At 42.7% G+C, this 12,350-nt stretch overlaps 1 protein-coding gene and 1 long non-coding RNA gene across 2 annotated transcripts in view; one reads left to right on the top strand and one right to left on the bottom strand.

The window, feature by feature from the left end:
• Window positions 1-12,350, bottom strand: part of MYH10 (myosin heavy chain 10) — a 318,611-nt gene that overhangs the window by 281,945 nt on the left and 24,316 nt on the right. The window lies entirely within an intron of this gene.
• The window catches only part of LOC126939841 (uncharacterized), a 41,537-nt gene that overhangs the window by 14,146 nt on the left and 15,041 nt on the right, over window positions 1-12,350 (top strand). The window lies entirely within an intron of this gene.

Below are 12,350 nucleotides of genomic sequence, written 5' to 3'. Positions count from 1 at the left end.
TAATCAGGAATTGTGGCACACCCCTGTGGTCCCAGTACTTAGGAGGCTAAGGCAGGAGGATTGCTTCAGCCCAGGTGTTTGAGGCCACAGTGAGCTATAATTGCACCACTGCACACCAGCCTGGAAGACAGAGTGAGACTCAGTCTCAAAAATAATTTTTAAAGAAAAAGTAAAAATATAAGAGCTGGATACTATCTCAGATACCATCCAAAAAACCTGTGAATTCTGGCACAGCTTCCTAATGGGCTCCTAGGAGTCTCTTGCTGATGGGAAAGGCACAACTGAATGAGGACGCAGATCCTGTCCCTGTGGAAGTCCAATAGTCAGGAAGCTCTGCTTATGTTGACTAGACCTTCGCATTCATGATGCTTTGAACCACCAGAGCTGGTTGGATCCTTTTACAACAAAACAGAAAATCATCTTTCTCTCCTATTTAATGGGCTTTCAAATATTAGAAGATCAATATTCTGTTGCCATTAAAATTTATCTTCTGTATCATGTAGAGTTCTGATTAATCACTCTTCAAGCCAGTTTTGCATATTCCTCTGTCTTCTAGGCACCTTCTCTAGACAGGCTACAATAAGACAGCCATCTTAAATTATGTCAATATATTGTCCAAAAATGGGCTAAACAGCCCAGGTTTCATCTGATATGTTCAGGGAAAAGCAAAACTATCACTTCTCCCCTTCTCTTTTCCTTCAGTGATGCAGGTTAATACAACAATGACTGTAGGTATGCACCAAAAATATCGTTAGAGTGAAACAGAAGGGCGTTACTGTTGTAACAGTAACAGGCTCATGCCTGTCATCCCTACACTTTGGGAGGCCAAGGCGGGAGAATCACTGGAACCCAGGAGTTGGAGACAAGCCTGGGTAACGTTGTGAGACTCCGTCTCTCCAAAACAATTTAAAATTAGCCTGGTGTGGTGGCACACACCTGTAGTCCCAGCTAGTTCGGAGGCTGAGTTTGGAGGAAAAGAAGTGCTTTGCAAATACCAGTCTTTCAGTCTAAGGATCTCAACTGGGAACATTAAGATACAGATGTCAGGACCCAGCCCCATAGATTCTAATTCCAAAGGACTGAGGTGAGGGCTGATTTAACTTCATCATTGGAGTCCATTCAGATATGGAACTCTCTGGGTGACGCCGCGCAATAGAGATCCCGAGGACAGCAAACTCAGTCTCAAATGAAATGAGCAGGAAAGATTTTTTGAGCAAGGTACAGAAGACCTGGGCCTCACATGGGAGCGCCGTCACCAGGCTTTGTATCCTTGGCTTAGCGGGAACTTCTGAAGCAGCCTCCAAGCCCCCCGTGTGCTGGTCGACAAGCCCCTTAACATTGGCTCACAGCCGTAATTCCAGCACTTTGGGAGGCCAAGGCAGAAGGATTGCTTGAGCGCAGGAGTGCAAGAACAGCCCGGGCAACTTGGCGAAACCCTGTCTCCACCAAAAATATAAAAACTAGCTGGGTGTGGTGGCGCCTGCCTGTAGTCCCAGCTACTCGGGAGGCTGAAGTGGGAGGAACATTTGACCCTGGGAGGCAAAGGCTGCAGTGAGCCAAGTTAGCGCCGCTGCACTCAAGCCTGGGTGACAGTGAGACCACGTCTCCATTAAAAGGAGAAACACTAAAAATTTTAACTGAGAATATGAAAGAACTGAATAGCGACTTACAAAATGTCTAAATGATGGTTCAATGTGGTAAAGCTGTACATTCCATCCAAATGAATTTAGGAATTTTATGCGATTGCAATCAAAATCTCAGAGAGTTTTCCCCCACAGATGTTGACAAAACAGTGTAAAAGTTCATCTGGAGAATTGAGTACTTAAGGAACCATCCCAAAAGAAAAATGAGAGGGAATGTCCACTATTAGACACCAAAATGTGTTCTAAGGTGAAAGTGTTAAAAAAGCATGCTGCTAGTGTCACTCCAGGCAAAAAACCTCAAGTGTTCTAAGGGCTTGGGCAAGTACCTTGCTCTAAGACAGGCCTGACTTTGTGAGCTGCCTAAAGGCATGAAAACGCACAATTTTCAAAGATACTTCAGTCCAAAACCAAAACAAGACCAAACACACATCTGGAGACCTGGAATAGGCTACAAGGCCCCAATTTATGATCCTTGATACAATAAAGAGAATAGAAAGTTCAGAATAAACCCAAGTTTCTATAGGAATGCATTATATGCTATCATGGCATATCCCCGTGGGGAAAGTAGAGATTATGCCACAAATGGCGCTGGACAACTAGCTCATTATTTGGAAAATAGAAAGACATATACAAATCAAACTCCAGATGGGTTTATTTAAATGGGAAATTAAATGTTCAATGTGAAAATTCAGTATGTAGCAGGATATCCAATGGAAATGATACTTTTCTGTCGTTTTGCCAATGGTGAGAGAGCTGCCAGAACGCAGCCTTGATCCTCAGAAGTCACAAGGCTCACATGTCATATCTGAGCCTCTGAAGACTTTACAAGTCTAATTTACAAGTTTAAATTCCAACCCAAAGTGTAGAGAGTCTTCATATCCTCACTGCTGTGAACTGAATACCTGCCCCCAAAATTCATATGTTGAAACCCTATGTTAGTCCGTTTTCACGCTGCTGATAAAGACATACCCAAGACTGGGAAGAGAAAGAGGTTTAAATTGGACCTACAGGTCCACATGCCTGGGGAGGTTTCAGAACCATGGCGGGAGGTGAAAGGCACTTCTTACATGGTGGCGGCAAGAGAAAATGAAAGGGAAGCAAAAGCGGAAACCCCTGATAAACCCTTCAGATCTCCTGAGACTTATTCACTATCAGGAGAATAGCACAGAAAGACCGGCCCCCACGACTCAGTTACCTCCCCGTGGGTCCCTCCCATGACAAGTGGAAATTCTGTGAGATACAATTCAAGTTGAGATTAGAATGGGAACACAGACAAGCCATATCAAACCCTAATCTCCAATGTAATGGTACTTGGATATTCAGCCTTTGGGAGGTAATTAGTTCCTAAGGGTGGTGCCCTTACGATGGGTTTAGTGTCCTCTGTCTTAGAAAAGAAAGTGCTTGCTTTCTCTCTCTTTGCTCTCCGCCATGTGAGGGAGCAATAGGATGACAGCCATCTGCAAACCAGCAAGCCGACCTTCAGCAGACACTGTCTCTCCAGGCACCTTGATCTTGGACTTCCCGGCCTCCAGAACTGTGAGAAGGAAATGTTTAAGATTCCCAGTCTATGATAATTTGTTAGAGCAGCTCAGACTGACTAAGACACTCACCAATATGGTATATTACCAGTCTCTTAAATGTTTGCCAGTCTGATAGGTGAACTTACACATCTGTATACAGCCATTTCTTCTTCTGTGAGTATCTTGTTCATGTTTGATGCATATTTTAAAAATCAAGTTGCTTTGCATTTTTATTGATTTATAGAAGGCCTTTCTGTGTTCTCGAACATAATCCTATATTTTTGATGCTCACTTCTATTCATCCTAATACTTTTGAATGGATTGGTTGGACCATCATTGGATGCAACAAGGGACAGGGAAGGCAATCAACACAGCAATCCGTGGCAGGCTGACCAATAGCGAGGCACCCAGGCTGATTCACCAAGTCAACAGAAGAATTAGCTTTCTCTCCTTCTAGGCTCAGGATTCTCTAAAAGCAGAGATGGTACTAAAGAGGAGAGGTGGGGCAATATTTGGTTTGTTTACCCTGTGACTACATCATTGAGAGATAGATACAACATATCTGCAGTCCCCAAGAATTTTTTTTTTTTTTTTGAGACAGGGTCTTGCTCTGTTGCCCAGGCTGGAGTGCACCCATGATCACAACTCATGCAACCTTGACCTCCCAGGCCCAAGCAATCCTCCCACCTCAGCCTCCTTAATAGCTGGGACTACGGGTGTGCACCCCTACACCTGGCTAAGTTTTGTATTTTTATAGAGGTGTGGTTTCACCATGTTGCCCAGGCTGGTCTTGAACTCCTGGGCTCAAACCATTTGCCCACCTGGGCCTCCCAAAGTGCTGAGATGACAGGCATGAGCCACTGTGCCTGGCCATCGCAAGAATGTTTGGAGGGTTCAGGGTCAGTGCAGACTCTTGTTAACTCCCTAAGTTCATCCTATTGTAAGTTCACTCTCGGACATTGCACAAACGCTTCTCAAATTCCTCCCAGATCTTACTTGCCTCATTTGCATGTGGTTTATGGTATTAGTGACAGAAGGAAGGGTCCTAGAATGAAGGTAACCTGTATCAATACCCGCACGGTTCCATTTGCTTGAATACTAATTGTGTTCTAGGCTCAGCCATGCTTGCGGTTACACAAACATCAACACTTTGCAACCTCCTCCTCCTTATTTTGTGTGTCTGTCAGAGGTGTCCTCAGAGTTCACTGACTTCAGTAATTTGATTTATGCTAACTAAACCAAATATACTTACCTCCTCCCATAAATAGTTTTACTGTATGGCCCAGATGCAGTGGCTCATGCCTGTAATCCCAGCATTTTGGGAGGCCGAGGCTGGTGGATCACCTGAGGTCGGGAGTTTGAGACCAGCCTGACCAACATAGTGAAACCCTGTCTCTACTAAAAATACAAAAAAATCAACTGGGCTCGGTGGCAGGTGCCTGTAATTCCAACTACTTGGGAGGCTGAGGCCAATGAATAGCTTGAACCTAGGAGGCGGAGGTTGCAGTGAGCAGAGATTGCGCCACTGCACTCCAACTCAGGCAACAGAGTGAGACTCTGTCTCAAAAAAAAAAAAAAAAAAAAAAAAAAAAGATTTCCTGTATGATGAATAATGTCCAACATATATATGCAGATATTTTCTGCCAGCCTGCTGTTTGTCTTTAATTTTATGTTGTCTTTTATCATAGAAATGTAAAATATTTATCTAGCTGAATCTGTTGATCATTCTATCTTCCTGAGTTTTGTGTTTTCTTTAAAAAAGTCTCCTGCACTCAAAATTATAAATATATTTACGTTTAGAACTGTATTGTTAAGTGTTGTTTATTTTTAACTGTAGTAAAATACACATAACAACAAATTTGCCATCTTAAGCATTTTTAAGTGTACTGTTCAGTATTGTTAAGTATTATTCACACGTTTGTGCCACTAATGTTTACAACATTTTCAGCCGGGTGCAGTGGCTCACGCCTGTAATCCCAGCACTTTGGGAGGCTGAGGTGGACAGATCATGAGGTCAGGAGATCGAGACCATCCTGGCTAACATGGTAAAACCTAATCTCTACTGAAAAGACAAAAAAATTAGCCAGGCGTGCTGGCAGGCGCCTGTAGTCCCAGCTACTTGGGAGGCTGAGGCAGGAGAATGGCCTGAACCCGGGCGGTGGAGGTTGCAGTGAGCCAAGATTGTGCCACTGCACTCCAGGCCTCCAGCCTGGGCGGCAGAGTGAGACTCCATCAAAAAAAAAAAAAAAAAAAAAAAAAAAAAAAAGAAAAAGAACATTTTCATCTTGTAAAACTGAAATTTCATTCCCACTAATGAATAACTTTCCATTTTGCTCTTCCCCTAGCCTCTGACAACTACCTTTCTACTTTCTGTCTCTATGAATTTGATTACTCTAGGTACTTCATATAAATGAAATCATACAGTGTTTGTCTTTTTGTGACTGGCTTATTTCATTTAGTATAACATTTTCAGGGCTCATCCATGGGGTAGCCTATGTCAGAATTTCCTTCCTTTTAAAGCCTGAATAATATCCCCTTCTGTTAATACTGTATTTTGTTTATCCATTCATCCATTGATGGACATTTGGGTTGACTCCACTTTTTAGCTATTGCAAATAATGCTGCTATGAATGTGGGTGTTCAAATATCTCTTTGAGACTTGGCTTCAATTTTTTGGAGTGTATATATTTAGAAGTGGAATTGCTAGGTCATATGGTAATTCTATTTTTAATTTCTTGAAGAAACCGTACTGTTTTCCACAGTGGCCGCTCCATTTTACATTTTCACCAACCACACGCAAGGGTTCCAGTTTCTCCACATTCTCGCCAACACTTGTTATTTCTGTTTTTGTTTTTGTTTTTTTTAATAGTAGCCATCCTGATGGATGTGAGGTGACATCTCATTGTAAAATTATGTTATTTTTTAATTACAAAACTAATAAGTGAGTACATTCTCGTTATACATCATTTGAACAATAGAAATACATCTGAAGCCCTATTTGTCCACCACCTAATCCGATTCCCAGAGGTGACCGTGCATTCAACAAACACTTATGTCGAGTATCTGTGATGGGCCTGATGCTCTTCTGGGCTGGGGATGCAGCAGTGAACAACACAAACTCCTCACTGTTATGGCAAGAGGAGAAAACAACCAAGGAACATGAGTGGGGAGGTCTGGGAATTGAGACAAAGGAACCAGTCAGTGCCCACAGACACAAGTACCTCCCATAAAACCTTCTCACTGGGTTGCTGATCCTCCAGGCCTCTGGGGACAGGGCCTAGGCCCTGTGAGCTTCTCAGGAGCCTATACCAATGTTTCCAGCTTGAAAATAATCGCTGGCTCTAAAATGCAAAAAGGAAGTCACAAAATGAAGAATACATGTTGAGTTCGATGCTTACAAATGTTAACACACCAGCTTCCTGAATTGCTAACTTTAGCATTCATACAGCATTTCACACATTTGAAAGTAATCTGTGGATTTCATTTCCTCACTTCTCGAGAATTCCCAATTATGCATAGATTTTTGGGGGAAAATAAGCAAAGCAAATTGTGAATTAAATGAGTTACTCAGACAAATAATTTCAAAAGCAAAATTAGAAAAGTCTTTTTGCCTTTTTTTTCCTCCCAAATGATTTTTAATGTCGATGGAAGTGAATTTTAATCTGTTTGTTATGGCAGCGTTTAGGGCTTAGTTAAGTTTGCTGCAGGGCTGGGTTGTCTAAAGATGGCCGCAGTGGGTTTTCAGTAATACAATGATGCAAGGCCGGTGGCCTCCCTGAACCCAGCCATCTTTTCATGGAATGATTCTATGATTCCATTTTGGCGGTCTGCTGGGGCTGAGGAAGACAGAACCCCTCAGAGGCAGTTTCAAGGGCCACTCTCAGGGAAAGGATGAGGCAGAACACTGGTTGTACTCATCTCACTGGGCAGTCATGGCTGAGTCTGGTCTTGGAGACCAGCCTCAAACCTCAGCCTGCTCTGTGACTTGTCCCTGATGTGTTAAATGGCCTCCTGTTCTCTGTCATGACCAATTTCCCAATGCTGGGATTACTGAGAAGAGAACTCCCATTTGTCCAAACTAACAGCTCTACTAGGCAGTAGCTGAAATAACGCCTTTCCTTCTGACCTTGGGTGTTCTGGGAGTGTGGCTCTCTGCCTTCACCAGGAAGCTGACCGATGCTCTAAGTCTACATATGGAAGTGACTACTAGTAACCTCTTCACCTAGAAAGACATAAGTGGGTAAAAGGAAGCTTCTCACACTCTGCCCCAAGTTATTCCATCCATTTTCTTTTTCTCCTTGCCCAGACCCCTCCAGTGAGGACACCTTTCTTTATCTCAAGCATTTCAATAGTCATACTTCTCAGTCTTCAGACATCAAATTTTATTTCCTTTTATTTATTTATTTATTTTGAGACAGCATCTCATACTGTTGCCCAGGCTGGAGCACGAGTTACAGTGGCACAATCATGGCTCATTGCAGCCTCGATCTCCCTGGGTTCAGGTGATCCTCCCTCCTCAGCCTCCCAAGTAGCTGAAACTACAGGGATATGCCACCACACCTGGCTTTTTTTTTTTTTTGTATTTTTTGCAGAGGTGGGGTTTCCCCATGTTGCCCAGACTGGTCTTGAATTTGCAGCCTCAAGGAATCCTCTTGCCTCGGTCTCCCAAAATGCTAGGATTACAGGCATGAACTACCTTGCCTGGCCCAAATTTGATTTATAAAAAGAAAATGTTGACCCTGAATACATCCCTGTGTAGTGGAAGTGTAAAGAATAACAAATTTAGCATAATAATTACCATCTCCTGGTGACGGTGGAGGGAAGGACATAGCACCGGGGAGGCTTACTCTATATTGGTAATGAGTAATAGTTTAGATTGAGCTCTGGGGACAAAGTGCTCATTATTATTCTGTATACCTTCTGCTATATCTGCAATATTTAATAATAAATTACAAAGAAAATACTATAATTGCTTATACGGTGGTTAATCGTTTTTGTCATTCTTCAGTCTTGCAGATTCTCCTCCAAATCTTTCAATCAGTCATTTTCCCTTTCTTTTGTGAATCTCCACTAACATCCTTCGCCTTCTTCTCATTCCCTGAAACTTGATTGACATTCTACCTTCTATATTTGACATCCATTCTTGCTAATAACTCTCTCTCGTTGGGTATTCCCCCACTATGTCTCTTTATCTCCTTGGAAACTGTGTAGTCTTAAAATATCTCAATGTTCCTTACCTGCCACTTCTTCACTTACCACACAGAATCCCAGAAGTTTGGAGCTAGAACCACCCGAGATCACCGATTCCAAGCTTTTCATGATAATAGAAGAAAAACAGTGGAGGCTTGGAGATTCAACTTCATCTCCAGCAATGGCAAAGCTGGGAACTGAAATGAGGCTAACTTCAGGCTTCCCACGAGATTGCAACCAGGAAAGGCTCTCAGCTCCTGTTCCTGGAGAGCCGCAGAAGTGGGAGGGAGGTTAACGGGTCCTGGAACTGAACAGAAAACAAAGAGGGAACCCTGAGGAGTTATATGGTTAGATGCCTCTGTGTGTGTGTGTGTGTGTGTGTGTGTGAGAGACAGAGAGAGAGAGAGAGAGAGAGAGAAAGAGTGTATGTGTGTAATGTAAGTCTAAAGCAGAATAGGAACAGGTATGGATGGGGGCTAGTGTGGGATATGATGAGGTTTCTCTGCAAATAATCTGATCAATCTTTTATTCTTTAATTTATAGTACCCCCCCCCCATTTTTCTCCCTTTTTCTCTTTTTTTCCTTCTTGCCTTTGTTAGATGCCCAGGCATGCCACAGTACCAGATGTTATCAGTACCAGCTCACATTCCTTTCCTTATTTGGAAAGAGGACTAACTTTCTGGCTCCTTACAGACACCCCTTCCCCTTTCCCTCCACTTTCTTTTCCGTGCCCATCCTATCTAAAAAATCAAATGTTTTAGCCAACCGGGATTAGTTTACATTGTACGACCTGACCCCGGCCAATGGGGAAAGGGTACAGGGGTAGGACTTGCGTCAGGAATAAAGGCTCTCGTGCCCCTTTGTTCAGGTGTACTCTCATGGCGACTGGCCAAGGAGGCATCCCTCTGCGCAGAAGTAAAATTGCTTTGCTAAGAACCCTTTGTTCGAGTGTTCAATTTCCTTAGGATTTTGAGCGTTATTCCTAACAGTAGGGGACGTCAGACTGTTGATCTCTCGCCTTCGTTTTGCCGTGGCAAGACCCTGGCACACCCTGTTGCCACTGTGCGACCAAAAAACAGCATTAGCCTAGGGCCAACTTAATGCCAACTGGGAGCAGCGAGGTGAGAAGGGAGCAGCGTTACAGCAGATACGAGGGAGAAGGCTGACTGTACCCTCTTCCACAGGTGCTATGGACTGAATTGTGACCACCCCCCCTACTCCCAAATTTGTATGTTAAAGTCCTAATCCAATATGACTGTATTTGGAGACAGGGTCTTCAGGAGGTAATTAAGGCTATATGAGGTTGTAAAGGTTGGCCCTGATCTCATAGGATCAGTGTCTTCATGAGACACCAGAGAGCTCGCTTGCTCCCTCTCTCTGTGTTCACGCACAGAGGAAAGGCCATGTGAGCACACAGTGAGAAGGCAGCCATCTGAAACCCAAGGGAGAGCCCTCACCACACACCAGTCCGGCTGGCACCTTGGTCTTGGACTTCCCAGCCTCCAGAACAGTGAGAAATAAATGTCTGTTATGGAAGCCACCCAGTCTGTGATATTTTGTTATAGCAGTCTGAGCCGATGAATATAATGGGACAGGCAGTTGCAACAGAGGGAGGCAGCCCTTGGAAAAGAATAATATCTGAGGAAGAGGCTCTGGAAGATTTGCTGAGGAAAAGTATTGCCTGGTTGGGGAAGACAAAAGGGAAGTGGTTGCTTTCAGACTGCAACACCAGAAGCTCTCTCAATGGACACGTATGCACTGGCAGCTGATGTAGTTGGTAGTACCAAGGACAAGAACTCATAAGGAAAAAGAATGGGATGTCTGAGGAGGGCAACGGTTATATGAAGGGCAACGGTTATATGAGAAAGATAAATGGAACAACCTGTATCAAAGGAAACAACCAATCAATTAATGGAATCGAAATTTGAAATAAGCATAACAAATGTGTTTAAAGACATGAGGGAAGGTGTCAGAAATGTGAAGCGGAAGCAAGCCCCAGTGGTGTCAAACAAATCAGATGGACATCCTGAATATGAGGACTGATGAATGAAAGAACTGAATGGATACGTTGAATGGCAGGATGGATACAGACAAAGAGCGACTAGGGAGTGGAAAGCCAGGTTAGCAACTCTCCTAGAGACATCAGGAAGAGATAAAGAATAAAAGCTAGGAAAGAGGAGTGAGGCAAAAATGTAAAATTTAAGTAGTAAGATGAGTCTCATGAAAAGAAAATGGAGAGGGATGAAATAATTTGAATAAAAAGTGACCACGAATTTCCAAGAGAGACTTCAGATTCACCAAAAAAAAAATCTCATGTCTAAGAAGACAAAACAAAACATTCTAGCCACACCTAGACATACTGCGGTGAAACTTAAGAACAGCAAAGACAAACAGAAAATTTCTTTTTAATTCAGTTTTTAATTTTGGGCAGATAGTTGATTCTCATGGTCAAAAGATTCAAAAAAGGAGCCTATAGTGAAAATTCTAATTGCATTTCTTCTTTTATCCATCCATTTCCCACCCCTTCCCCATAGATAAACACTTTTATTACTTTTGGCATATTTTGCAGAGTTTCTTTATGCAAATATGAGCAGACATGAATATAATCTTAGCTTCCTTTCTTTCTATACAAAAAGTGGTATATAGATCCTGTTCTATATTTTTATCACTCTTTATTTTGTTAATATACATTAGGGATTTTTCCACATCAATACACAAAAGGCGCTTTTAATTGCATGATTTTTTTTCATTGTGTGGACAAACCATAATTTATGTAACTGGTCTCTTACTGATGGACATTTGGGCTATTTCCAGTTTTTTTTGTAATAGATAACCTTGTATAAATACCATTTAATGAATAGGCAGGTGTATCTGTAGGATACATTCCACAAAGTAGGATTCCTGGGTCTATTCACTTGTTTTTCTGTTTCTGTGAACCGCCTGTGATATCCTCTGCCTATCAGTTTATTGAGTTTATTTACAAATCTATGCCTTTTCCTTAGAGATTTGTAGGAGATTTGCAAGGAAAATAGCCTCTGGGACATGAGTCACAAATATTTTTCCCAGTTTGTGTTTTGACTTATGCTGAGGTGGGATTTTTTTTTTTTGGTAGAATTTTTTTTGGGAGGGACAGGGTCTTGCTCTGTCACCTAGGCTGGAGTGCAGTGGCCCAATCATGGCTCACTGCAGCCTCAACCTCCCAGGCTCAAGTGATCCTCCCACCCCAGTCTCCCAAGCAGCTAGGACTACAGGCATGTGCCATCACACCTGGTTATTTCTTTCTTTCTTTTTTTTTTTTGTAGATATGGGGTGTCACTATGTTGCCCAGGCTGGTGATCTCAAACTCCTGGGCTCAAGTGATACTCCTGCTTCAGCCTCCCAAAGTGCTGGGATTACAGGCATGAGCTACTATACCTGGTCAGTAAAATTTTTTTATTTTTATGTATTCAAATGCACTAATATTTTTTATGGCTTCTGGATTTTCAGTCATAGTCAGAGAAGCTTTCTCTATTCCAAAGCTATTAAGAATTCTTCCATGTTTTCTTTAAATGCTTTCACGGTTTCATGTACTTTATTGATTTATTTATTTTTTGACAGGGTCTCACTTTCTCACCCAGGCTGGAGTGCAGTGGCATGATCTCATCTCACTGCCTCCCCGGCTCAAGCAATCCTCCCACCTCAGTCTCCTGAGTAACTGGTACTACAGGTGCATGCCACTACTCCTGGCTAATTTTTGTATTTTTGGTTGAGACAGAGTCTCACTATGTTGCCCAGGCTGGTCTTGAACTCCTGGGCTCAAGCAATCCTCCCACCTCGGCCACCCAAAGTGTTGGGATTACAGGTGTGAGCCACCGCGCCCAGCCTGGTTTCATATCATTTTATGGTTTCACTTTTTACATTTTTGTTTTTGAGCCAATTGGAGTTTTTCCTGGTGTAGGGTGTGAGATAGTGATCCATTTTTTTCCCTCCCATCCTATGACTGCCCAATTGTCTCCAA

This window comes from Macaca thibetana, chromosome 16, assembly GCF_024542745.1.
Source record: "Macaca thibetana thibetana isolate TM-01 chromosome 16, ASM2454274v1, whole genome shotgun sequence".
NCBI lineage: Eukaryota > Metazoa > Chordata > Mammalia > Primates > Cercopithecidae > Macaca > Macaca thibetana.
The sequence above is the reverse complement of the archived record's forward strand: the minus strand, read 5'-3'. Positions and strand labels throughout refer to the sequence as shown.